This window comes from Momordica charantia, unplaced genomic scaffold (assembly GCF_013281855.1).
Source record: "Momordica charantia cultivar OHB3-1 unplaced genomic scaffold, Mcharantia_2.0 BLBB01000186.1, whole genome shotgun sequence".
NCBI lineage: Eukaryota > Viridiplantae > Streptophyta > Magnoliopsida > Cucurbitales > Cucurbitaceae > Momordica > Momordica charantia.
In genome coordinates, this window is record NW_028275342.1 from 1 (window position 1) to 13,771 (window position 13,771).

Genomic DNA, 13,771 nt, shown 5'->3' on the forward strand with positions numbered 1-13,771 from the left:
AAAGTCTGCCTCGAGCATTCGGGACAGACCTGGCGTTGGCCGATTCTCTTATTCTCCATGTGGCAATGTCATTTGGCGCTTCCAACATACCAGTTACGTACAATTGGCTATCATAAAGCCAACCAAATGTAAAACACAATTTAACGTCGCATATAAACAGAAATATCGCTTGACAAAGATGATTATGAAGTTTAAACCAAATTATTGAGATATTGAATTTTCAAAAATTAACAACCCAATTGAAAATAAATCTAAATTATACATACCAAAAATAAATATTAATCTCAAATAACTATAAGAATGAAATTAGGAGTGTAACCTATTTTTTAATGAGAGAACCGTGGGGAGGGATTATAAAAAATATAATGCGTCCAAATCAAGCGTGCTAATATTAGATATAGGTTGGGTGACAAAAACGTCACCAAGCTAAGCTACTATTATGTTATGCAATAGTTAATAATAGCCTTTGCAAAAAAATAATAATAGTATTAAATCTAATTAATAATAGATAATCATAAAAAGAAGGACATGAACTTACAGATAAAATCCAGCTGTAGCACAGTTGAAATTTGAATCAATGTGCTCCACAATAAATATCCTCATATTTAATTAATATGTATATATAATGTGGATTCGCATCGCATGCATCTTCCTCTTTTTTTCGATCGACCGTTTGTATTTAAAATAATTTAAATCAAAATTACTGTATTAGAGTGGTTAATTGCGCTAATTAACAAGGGGAAAGGAAAGCTAATTGTTACATATAAAACAGGAGTTTAATTATTAAACGGGTTTTTTTTTAATTCAAGTTTGAATTTTATATAATTTATATGTTTAAAATTGTGCAAAAGAATGAATTTTAGAAATATACATTTTATGATTAATATTTAATATATGTAAATATATGAAATGCGAAATATAGTTAAACAGCTAAGATATTCTTGATATAAAAGTAAAAGCAACATCTCTATTGAATGAAATTTTTTTTTTTGGTAGAATCCAAAAGTAAGATCATGCAATCTTAAAATATTTTTGCACGAATATTTATATACATTTTATTTTTTTTTCACCGTTATCATTCTATTGGTTATGGTATTCATAAATCTCTACTTTTTTTATATTTACCAACAGTTTGTAATAGTTGCGGGTTTATTGTCAACCTGAACATTACTCAGTAATTGACACCTTATCCCTTACAATGAGATTGAAGGTTTAAAAACTCTCATACCTCTCGTTTGTCGTACCAAAATAATAATAATAATAATTATTAGACTTGTTTTATCATATGTATGCAAGTGCCCTACATATATATTTATGTATGTCTCGTCAACTCTCGCTAGTAAACATATGGAAAGTTCTAAAGTTTATTTTAGTTCAACAATAATATGTGAGGGTAAGAATTTGAACATTTTAGTCGAGTATATATGTTATAGCCATTTTGTTGTGCTCGAATTTGGCAAAATCTCTAAAGTTGATAACTCAAATTAGAAAAAAAAAAAAGAATTGAATTCAAAGTTGAATTAGGGTTATTTGAAAATGGTGGTCCAAAGCCTAGAGAAAACATAGTCAACCTTGTTGTTTGAGTGTGTGGAAATGGGCAATTCCATTATGTTGGTGTGTAGTCTATTAGCTAGATATCAATACCTTAGCTTATTCTTTTTGCTTGGGACTAAGCATTATTCCACTTGCCATTCCTATTGTACAACAATAATTCATCCAAAATACCTTCTTTTATATATATATATATATATATATATATATATATATATATATATATATATATGTGGTCCCCAAAATTCTTTATATATTCCACATAAAGGGCCTGTTTCTGTTCCAAGATTACATGTTTTTTGATTCCCATCCCCATGTCATTGAATATATAAAATTCAGTTTAAAGTTACAAGAATTTAGTTCTAGTTTGGTCGATATGATTTCAAAATTTTCAATTAATTCCTACAAATGGACTATCTTTCGATTTGGTCCCTATGATTTTAAATTTTTAGTTCAATCACTATATTTTCAAAGTTTAAGTAAATAAATCGGTGAAACATCACAAGTCATCTTATCTCCCTATTACCAAAAATCATTATTATATATTGAACATGTGCAGCGTGACACTTATTTTATGTGATAATGAGCAGCTTGTATTTTCTATTTTGCCAACTTTGTGAGCTTATTACTATATTGTAGTTCATGGTCAATAAAAAATAAAAGAAAAGAAGTGGGTTTTTGGGAGGGTTAATTTGTGAAAATAGAAACAAATTTTAAACTTTTAGAATTATAGGCACCCTCAATTTAAATAGAGCCCAGATTAAAGGAACTAAATTGAATCTTATAGAATTATTGGGACAAAATGAAACTAAGTCCACTTCAAATCATAGGGATCGGATCAAATTATAATATTTAACCTAATTAAAAAAACAGTTTTCAAACATCATAATTTTTTTTTTTTTTTGAAATTTCAACAGTTTATTTTTAAGTGAAGACTAATAATGAAATGGGTATTTGAAAATTAGAAACAAAATATCATCAAACAATAAATCTAGTAAAAATAAGATCATATAGAGAGAGAGAGAGAGAGAGAGAGAGAGAGAAGTAATTAATAATAAGAAGTTGGGAGAAAGAAGGAGCAAAAGTTTGATGGCCATCGATCTCTAATCTCAAATATGTATGAGATTTGCCATATGCATATATAGATTTTAGATCTCCACCTCACATTATTTACTATGTATATTGTTATTCCTTGAAAAAATTATAGACTTAATATATAAAATAAATATAACATCCGTCAAAGAAAGCCTAACTGATCAACGGTAATTGGTATATATCTCCAACCAAGTGGTTGTGAGTTCGATCCCGATCCTACTTGTTGTACTAAAAAAAAAAAAACCAAAAATACAACATTCAAAACAAAACAAACGGTACATATTATATTTATCATCGGTTGAATTTAAACATCTCTTTGAATTATAATGTTTACACAACAAAGGTATAATTAAAAATGTTAAAACAGAAGTGATATAATTGAAACTTTTGAAATAATAGAAACTAAATTGTAAAAACATCAAAATATTAGCGACTAAAACAATCTATTTAGCCTAAACTTATTAAAATATTAGCTTATGATATAGGAATGAATCCTTGAACTAGAAATTTTCTTGAGGGCTAGAACTGTATTAATTAGGAGTATTCTTTCCATATTTTCGGATGATAGTATGATATTGTCTAACTTTTGGAATGATTAGCTACATGACCTTTTGATTTCACTTAAAAGACGCCGTGCATTGATTATATATTATTTGATACACCAAATAAATTAAAAGTTATATTTTAATCATACATCTAATTGTTAGGGAGAGAGTTGATTCGAGCCCAACTTAATGAATAGAACCATAATTACATTCAAAAAAATTTAATGTTGGATCGTCCACCTCATATTTGTTGAACTAATTAAAAAAAATTATTGTATTAAGGTAATATTGAATAATGAATTAGGTGAATGAATGGTAGATTGTAAAGGTTGGATTTATCTCATTTAGAAATCTTTTTATTATTGTTGTTGACCTTTTTATTGGTTTTTCTGTAATTTTGTTAGAATATATATATATATAATATATATATTCCGTTCTATTTGTACTTTAATATCGAGTTGTGAGATTCACTTTTTTTTTTCTCTTGCAATTATATATTAATTAACATTTGAAAAGAAAAAAAATAAATAAAAAGACAAGTCGGTGTCTTTGTTATTTGGGAAGGGAGACAATCGTCGGACAACTTCCATATATTATTTTGCATTGTCAATTGCCAGCTTGTTATTTAACATTTGTTTAATTAATTAATTTTTGTACCTTTTAAAAAACCACCTACTTCACACTTTTTGAATGAATGTCTTAGAAAAAGGTAACTTTAACATTGACTAAAATATCCATTAATCAACACTGTATGAAGAGAGTGGAGATGGATTGTTTACCTAATATTTAAGGGCCAGCCTAAAGATTATAAAATGGTATTATTATTATTTATATATAATATATATATATAGCTTTATTATTATTATTATTATAGGAATAACAAAATATCATTTCTTGTTAAACATGAGTTAATCTTGGTTATTGTCTCTGTAAATTGATTTTCTTGCTGTTGTTTCACTTTTTATGAAAGATTTTAGTAAAATTTTGGTGTTTCTCCATAGGTATGTTATCGCTTACCACCATTAAAAGTTAGACAATTATTTATTCTATTTTTTTTCTTTTTTAATTGATATATATATATTTTTTATGGGGTAAGTAGAAGATACCTATTTTATGAGTTATCACCAAAATTTATCCTTTTAACATAATTTACTTATGGTGACAACGTAGTACATTTTTTAGGGTCAGGGGTGTGTTATAATAATTGAAAAACTGGGTCGACCGATGAATCAAGGATGTCAGTCGACTTTAATGATGCAACAGTCGATGGTCAGTCTTTCTAGACCTAAAAAAAACTGACTGATCCACTGTAGATAAAAAATTAATATATTTGACGGTATTCTACCACTGCACCAAGCATACAAAAGAGATAAAAGTATCACACCATAATTTATGCTTCACGCGTTTTCTCAAATCTGAGAGTCTCACTCAAATATGAGACCTTTCTTGCCATCTTATTTAGGGTTTCTTGTTTTAAAAAACTTCTTGGCCATTCTCGATTTATTCTTAAAAGGTAAAAAGTGAAGAAAAAAAAGTCGTTTTAAACCGAAACTAACCAAACCGAACCCGTCGATTGGTCGGCCGGTGAAAATCAAGAAAGGAAAATAATCGGTTTTTATATTTCAAGAAATTGATAAGGTCGGTTTCTATGCTGGTTCCAACATTAAATCGACATTGATGGACTGATGATCACCCCTATTTAGAGTTAGCCTCGTCTTTCTTATTAGCCCCCCTTTTTTTTTTTCTTTTGCTGAAATCAATATACCATAACAATTCTTATCTGCATATTTATCCTGTCTTTAGCAACTTTTGAATTTTTACTCACTTTCATTTCTAATAATCGTGGAATTTAGTCATAATTATTGAAACACATGTAATTAATTACATTACATGTGTGATAGCTTATTAAATTACTAATGGATAAAACATTTACTTGGCTATTTTATGTGATGTACTGGGATATAAACTAGCGTAGCATTGTTTACGTAGTAATTATTTAAATAATATGGTTTTATAAATTACTCGTGATGTATTAGATATGAATAAATTTTTTTAGTACAACATATAGGGTGGAAGATCGAACTCACAACTTTGGTTGAAGATATCTACCAATTATCGCTGAATTAGGCTCGCTTTGACAAATAATTCAAATTCTTTAATGTGACTTTGTGAGGTGATATGACCGTTTAACATCAGGGTAAAAGAATTAAAATATTATTTTGGTCCTTGTATTTTCAATTTTGGTTTGTTTTGGTCATTATACTTTTAAAATGTTTATTTTGATTTATGTCCTTTTAAACCTCTGTCCATTTTAGTCTATATACTTTTAAAACGTTTGTTTTGATCCATGTATTTAAAAAGAAAACCATTTTGATCTCTATTTGAAAAATTTTGATACAAATTTAGACATAGTGAAAAATTTTGATATAAATTTATGACTACATTTCAAAAATTTAATGAGTTAAAATGTCATGTTAAAATTGTGTGGGAAAAAAATTAGATAAATGAAAATCAATCGAAGAATCCATCGCTCTAGTAAATAGATCTTCAAAAATACATATATTAAAATAAAAAAAGTTTCAAAATACAAAATAAAAATCAACGTTTTAAAAAACAGAAATGGATAAAAGCTAATTTTGTGGTGGGTGGGCCAGATTTCGCTGCCACGTGGCTCAACAGATTTCATATTGCCGTGCGATGTGATTAAGTAATTTTATCGTGGTTTTCAAGGTATGAACTTCCTTCTTAGTACAAAAAATAAATTTTGATGATATTTATAGGAGCCAAGTTTTTTTCTTTTCATAACTCTTCCAATTTTGAGTTTGTCTTCTTGTATTGTATTTTATTTTTTCGAGGCTTATCTTGAATTTTTCATAACACGATTCAATATGTTATTTAATAGTATGTAGTTATTATGGAATGTTTTTTTTAGTACAATATGTTGGGGAGGGATTCGAACTCACAACACAACTCTTCGTGTTTGAAGATATATGCCAATTATTATGGAAATGTTATTTAATAGTTGAATGAGATAATTTATTTAATATTATATTAAAATTTTATGGCAATCAACATTTACATATTATGACATTGTTTATATTTTGCTATTGTGGTCAAAATACAAATTTAATCCATGAATTTTGTATATGTTTATATTTTGCCACTAAAATTTTAAAAGTTTTAATTAACATCTCCGAATTGTTTGTTTTAATTAAATGAAGGCTTGTTTGTCACTTAAATATTGATTAGAATGTTCATTGAACTAAAAGTTTAGATTGTTATGATTTGGTAGAAGAAAGTGGACAAGTCAAGAAAAAACAGAATGAGCAAACAAGAAAATTTGGTAGAATGAATATTTTTTAGTGCGATAGAACAAACAATTAAAATACATTCTAATTTATATTTTTTAACATTTTACCCCTCTTTTATCTAGTTGCTCCATACTCTTATATCACGTCATGTCAAATCATCACTTGTTAATCGAATCAACGTGTCACATTAACATTTAAGTAATAGTGTGTTAACGACAAATATTTATTAAAATATAATTAAAAATTTTTAAAAATACCATTGAAAACTTTTAAATTCTAAAGGACTAAATATACACCGTTATCAAACTGCTAATACTATATTTGTAATTTAAACCTTTACTATTAATTTCCAGTTATTGCGTTCGAAACTTTGAATGTGGGCTGTTGATCATTTAGGATTGAAAAGGAAGAGTGAAGCCCAATTTCGAATTTGCACAGTACCTAATTGATAATACCCAGCCCAACTCAAGTGCTCTTGGAGGTTATGGGCCGACAGCCCACTTCATGAATGCTTTTTTTCTTTTTCTTCTTCTTTTTTTTTTTTTAGTTCAGAACGCTGGTTAGGTCAAATTTGATTTTTTTTTAGCTTTTTGTAAATAGTTATGAAACAAGCTTGCAGTTCTTATTATCGAGAGAGAAATGAGATAGTGGGGAAGTGTGAGTTTCATTCAATGATACTACATATTTATACAAACTCTAAGTCTAAAAATAGACTCAACTAATTCCACGTAAAAAACAACTACTCCACTAGCCATAAGAATAGCAACATACCTAGTTAACTTGACTATACCAAAAATAACCCTAACAACTTCCTAGAAACTAGGATTTGACTAGACAAAATAAAAAACTAAAAGAATCAAACTTGCAATTTGAGTTAACTTACATTTTCCTCCTAACTCAAATACTACAAATACCCAACTTGCTCCTAGAGCTTGAAAACGACCCACACTAAAGGACTTAGTGAAGATATCTGCTATTTGCTCATCTGAGCTACAATGCACCAACTGAACTTCTCTTCCTTCTGCATCTCTCTAAGAACATAATACTTGATCTAAAAGTGCTTGGTCCTTCCATGAAAAACCGAATTCAATGAAATAGCTAAAGTGGCTTGATTATCCACAAACACCTTCACACTCTCTTCTTTCTTTAGATGCAAGTCACGCATCAACTTCTTCAACCAAACAGCTGGTTGACTGCTGCTGTTGCTGCAATGAACTCAGCTTCTGCATTGACTTAGCCACTATATCTTGTTTTTTTGAACACCATGAGAAACACCCTGAGCCAAAAGTGAAACAATAGCCAGAGGTACTCTTCATATCATCTAATGACCCAGCCCAATCACTATCTGAGTACCCTGCAATTCAAAATTTTCAACTTTATTGTATTTGATCCCAAAAGACAGTGTGCCTTTAAGATATCTCAAAACCCTCTTTCCAGCAACCATATGATTATTGCTTGCACAGTGAAGAAATCTAGATAAGACACTTACAGTGTACATGATGTCAGGCCTAGTGGATGTGAGATACATAAGACATCCAACTAGACTTTTGTACACATTCTCGTCTGCAGGTTCCTCCCCATCATCCTTCTGCAACTTCTCCTTCTGAATCATCAAAGTGGTCACACTCTTACACTCCTCCATATTGAACCTCTTCAATATCTCTCCATGTACTTCTTCTGATAAGAAACACTTCATTCTGTCCTTGTTGAATCTCCAAGCCAAGGAAGTAATGCATCAGACCTAGATTAGTCATCTCAAACACCTTCATCATTTCTTGCTTGAACACCTCTATCTGATTATTATCACTTCCTGTCACCAGCAAGTCATCTACATAAAAGATACTCAGACTCTTCACAAAACCCAAGCTCAGCAAGTGATCATCCATCTTGCTGTACCATGCCCAGGAGCTTGCTTCACCCATAGAGAGCCTTCTTCTTAAGTAATAAACCTTCTGCTCTTGCCCTGGTGTGATGAACCCGTCTGGTTGCTCAACGTAGATCTCTTCTTCTAACACTCCATTTAGGAATGCTGACTTCACATCTAGTTGATACACCTTCCATCCATGCTGAACTGACACAATCAGTAGTATCCTGATTGTGTCCATTCTTGCAACCGGTGCAAAAGTCTCAGAGAAATCAACTCCCCAGACTTGTGCATACCCTTTCACTACTAACCTGGCCTTGAGCTTGTTCAGAGCCATCTGGATTTAATTCAGTTTTGAAAACCCATTTGACTCCAATCACCTTTCTGTTAGTAGGCTTCTCCACTAGCTCCTATGTCTTGTTCTTCTCTATCATTCTCAGCTCTTCTTCATTGCCTCCATCCACTTTTGATCTTTTTGAGCTTCTTCAAACACTACAGGCTCCAACACAGCTACGCTGCTTCTTTCATACACCTCAGTCAATAGTCTAGTCCCTCTCACTAGTGCATCATCAACTAGTTCATCAGGATCCAGAGAGACTTCTTGTTGCTTCACCTCGCTTCTTCTGTCCAGTCTCACTCCTCATCCTCCAAAAATTGAACGTCTCTACTAATCACCATCTTTTTTATGTGAGGTTGATAGATCTTGTAGGCTTTGGACACCATGCTATAGCCTACAAAGATTCTTGTGGTTCTGCCTTCTCACTCAACTTGTCTCTCTTCACCTGTGGAACATGGAAAAAACATAAGCACTGAACACCTTCAAATTTGTCAGTTTTGGTTTAGTATCAAACCAAGCTTCATAGGGGGTTCTTCTTCTCCAAGACCCTTGTAGGTAGTCTATTCAATAAAAACTGCTGTGTTTGCTGCTTCAGCCCAACACTCTTTGACAAAGTCTTCTCATACAACAAGCATCATGTCATCTTCATAATACATCTGTTCTTCCTTTCACTAACTCCATTCTGTTGTGGAGAATATGGAGCAGTGAGTTGATTTCTATCCCAGCCTTCTTCACAGAAGGAATTAAACCTTTATGATGTATATTCAGTCCCATTGTCGATCCTCACCACTTGAATCTTACAGCCACTTTGATTCTCAACCCATCTTTTAAACTTTAGAAACACTCCAACTGCTTCAGATTTCTGCTTCATGAAATATATCAAACACATCCGAGTATAATCATCCATAAAGATAATGAAATACCTGCTACTATTCAGTGAAAGAGTTGGTTGAGGTCCACACAATCAGTGTGGATGAGCTGTAGCTTCTCATTGCTTGCCAAACTGACTTCTTGAATGACAATCTTGTTTGCTTCCATGTCAGACAAGCTCTACAGTTTGTTTTCCAGCTCCTAAGAACCGGTACTACTATTGCCATCTCATTTTTCTACAGATATTGCAATCCTTTATGATGAAAATGTCCCGAACCTCTTGTGCCATAACTCAGTGTCATTCACCTGACACTTGAAAGCTATTTGCTTCTTCTCGAATGGATCTAATGAAAAGCTCTTGTGCTGCATCTTTATTCTAAACAACTCATTCCACTGGAATCAGAAATGAGGCACTTCCTGAAAGCTCTTTGCTGCATCTTTATTCTAACAACCATTCCCACTGGAATCAAAATGGCACTTCCTGTCTTCAAACAACACTTTAAATCCCTTATCTACTAGTTGACCAACACTTAACAGGTTTTTTTGATCAATCTCAGGAACAACAACACTTCATTAATCAACTTGGTTCCAACACAACTCTCCTATTGACACTGTGCCCTTCCCTTTCACTTCTAGATACTCACCATTTTCGATCTTCACCCTTGACTTAAATGACTTGTCAAGGTCCTTGAACAACTCTTTATCACTTGTCATATGATTGGTACACCCACTATCAACCAAAACCAACCATCCATTGATTGGTTGATGAGAAACAGGTGGCCACAAAGAGTTGATCTTCCTCTTGCTGTACTGCATGTGCTCCTCCTTGTTGTTGGGTCTTGGCACCTTTATAAAATCGTTCAATGTTTCCCAATAAATTACAGCTTCTACACTTCACATATGGTCTTCTCCAGCATCTGAAGTGTGGATGATTTTGCTTCCCGCAGTGCTTGCATGCACTACCAACATCCTTTGAAGCAAATTCTGCTACTACTACCACTCGCCTTCTTCCCTTTCCACTTCGTCTCTCTTCCACCTTCTCCCTACTGCATTCTACTTTTCAGCGCCCCCTCCATGCTTCCTTCTTGCCATATCAACCTCCTCTGCTCCTGTGCTTGCAAAACACTAACAACTTCTATCACTTTGAGTTTGGAGAGGTCTTTAGTATTCTCTAAGGAAGCAATGGTTGCTTCATATCTCTCAGGTACTGAAACCAGAATCTTCTGAACCAATCTATTTTCAGATAGATCAGTTCCTAATGCCTCTTGCCTTGTTAGCAATCCCGATCAACTTGTCTGAATACTCTTTGATGGACTCAGAATCCTTCATCTGCATTCACTCGAATTCCCTCACCAAGTTCAACACCTTCATGCCTTTAATCCTCTCATTCCCTTCATACTCATTTTTGAGGAACTCCCAGATCTCCTTTGCTGACTTCAATGCCATAATTCTGTTGAATATGGCGGGAGACACAGCTGCATCTAGCAAGCTCAAGCCTTTTCCTTCCTGTGTACCCTCTCCTTGTGAGTCGTGATCTTATGCAATCGTTGGATTATCAGGAACTGGAGCAATTTCATAATCCTTCTTAATTGCTTCCATCTAAGACATTCATTGAAAAAATTATTTGGTTGCCTACTTTCTCTCTAAAATTTTACATGAATTTGAAAAAATAGTTTTTAAATGGTCAATGGGGCATGTTTGACTTGACAATTATAATATATATACTATATTATATATTATATATATATATATATTTTTTTTTTTTGATAATTAAACACAATGAATTGTCTTTCCTTCTTCTTTCTTTTTCTCCCTCGTTTTTCTTCTCCTCCAAAAACCTTTGTAAGTGCTCACGGTCGTACCTTCTTAACCATGCGGCGCCAATATATAAGCTCGACCATGGCCAGCCTTATGGGGAACTATATCCCCAATTCACTTTTCACCCCTTTTGTGGCTTCATCGGACCTTAGGCAAGGTTATTTTCTCTCCTCTATCGAGCCTTCACTTGCATGCGGAATCCTATCTTCTCGTAATGCACACCGCCCGTATGTACATTTAAACTCTCTTGCGACTCTAATCGGTTTGCCTTTACACTAGGCCAAGTCCCACACGACTTTTACCTTGCCTCTAGTATAGGCCAAGGTCCTCAAAAAAACGCGACGTCGTGACTCATTTTCAACCATCTTGGTTCTCGGCCACTCGGTCATCTCGCTCCTACGATGAGCCAGGCCCTTACCGGGATGAGTTCTGACCTTCAACGGGGTCAGAACGAGCTTAAACGCCAAACCGGGTATAACCGGGAGGTTCCTGCCACTTAATTATGTCAAACTAACTTATCGGGTCCATCAGACGCCTCTAAGACAATTCTTGTTGAGAAAACTAGTCAATAACGGGCTCACAACTTTACCGAGTACTGCCGGTATGATCTTGCCGACATCCCAATGAGGAATGACAAACTTGGCAATCGGGTGAGTCTTATCGCTTACCGGGCCAAGACTAGCTTTTTATATCACTTATCTGGTGCCCACCAATACTGTAGGATGCCACCCCGACATTGGGATGTCATCGGCTTTCGTTGCTCACTTAGGCACGCTTACCGCTTACCGAAACCACCCTTATTCGTATTTATGATCGGGGCCTTCCGATATCCACCATCCGGTACACTATCGAGGCCGATGACTCTTGCGCCCGTGCCATGTTGTTCGAGCATACCATCCTGGTCCCAGGATGCAACCTCCGCACATGGATCGAGGCACAATGCCAGCACACCCGTGTCGCCTGATACTGTCCTCGAGTTTTTCTATCCTCAAAGGAAGTCACCCAAGACACTCGTCTTGCAAACGCTCGCCCTCACCATGACACAACGCATGTGCCATGGGGTAACTTACTTAGGCCCTGACATAGCCCAGGGGTGGTGGAGAGCCACACCATGCCTCCCCCTATGGTACATTCTCCGACATTTTTTGGTCTGGCAGTCGTGTACGTGCAAAGTGGCGAAGAGTCACTCGCCAACGTAGAACGCACTCTGAACTCCGATTGACACGAAACTTGGAGTGCTTGCATATCTCACTAATATGCATCTAACTCTAAAGCCGCTTGTCCAAACTCTCGATGGAACCCCGACTTCTAGGGTCATGGCCCGGTGCCCCAATTGGCCCCCGTTGAGCTTGTCACCGACACCACTGACATCGCATCGCCTTGCATTATGCATAGCCTTCTCTAGGCATTCTTGTATACATCCTTGAGGTGTGATAGGTGATGCACCATCCTCCTTGGTCGCATCACGACACTTCTCTCTCGGCCCTCAACATGGTCCGATGGACGACATATGCATGTCGTTGACACTTGCACACTACGTGGGTGTCACAACCTAGTCTCTATTAGTATGGTTGTGACATGCTCCCCCCTTAAACTGTCATCCTTCTCGATGACATACTCTCGGGGTACAATCCAAAGATAACAGTTAGGATTGTAACACTCAGCATCCTCCTCCCTCACTACTACCATTCGTAGTCGCTTTCACATCCATTCAACTTCCAGATTTTACCATGATGTTTGTTTTCCTAAAAGAATAAAATAAAAACGATTATCAAAAGTTAAAACTCTAATAGGCCTTGAAAGAAAAGAAAACCACAAATCTTAAATTATAAACCCTAAAATCCAAGTCACAGATTCATAAACTATGAATTCTAAAATTCTAAAATTCAAAAAATGATACCAACATAAATAAGTTTTTTGTTTAATGTTTGTTGGAATGGAGAAAAAATAAAAGTCTAGGCATTTAATGAAAATTTATTATTTAAAATTAAAGTATCACATGGTTTAAATAAGTAATTTATTTTAAAATTCTATGAAATCCTACAAAAACAACCGACTAGTTTTGATCTAAACAACTCCGTCCAAATTTAAAATCACTCAAAATATTGGAATAGGAAAAGACTAGCAATATTTCAACTAAAACTCTAAATAAAATTGACTATTTATTCTATTTTTCTTTCTAGATTCGAAATCATGAACTTTTAGTAAGGGATTAATGACTTAACGAGTTGAGTTAAGCAGTAATATTTTGACTGTTTTTTTTTTCAACATAAATATTTTGACTAATTAAAATAGGCTCGTGCCAGTTTATATACCTTAGTCATATCACCTAAAATTGATTATATTTTCAATATTTACACACTTAGAGCAACAGTGTTAT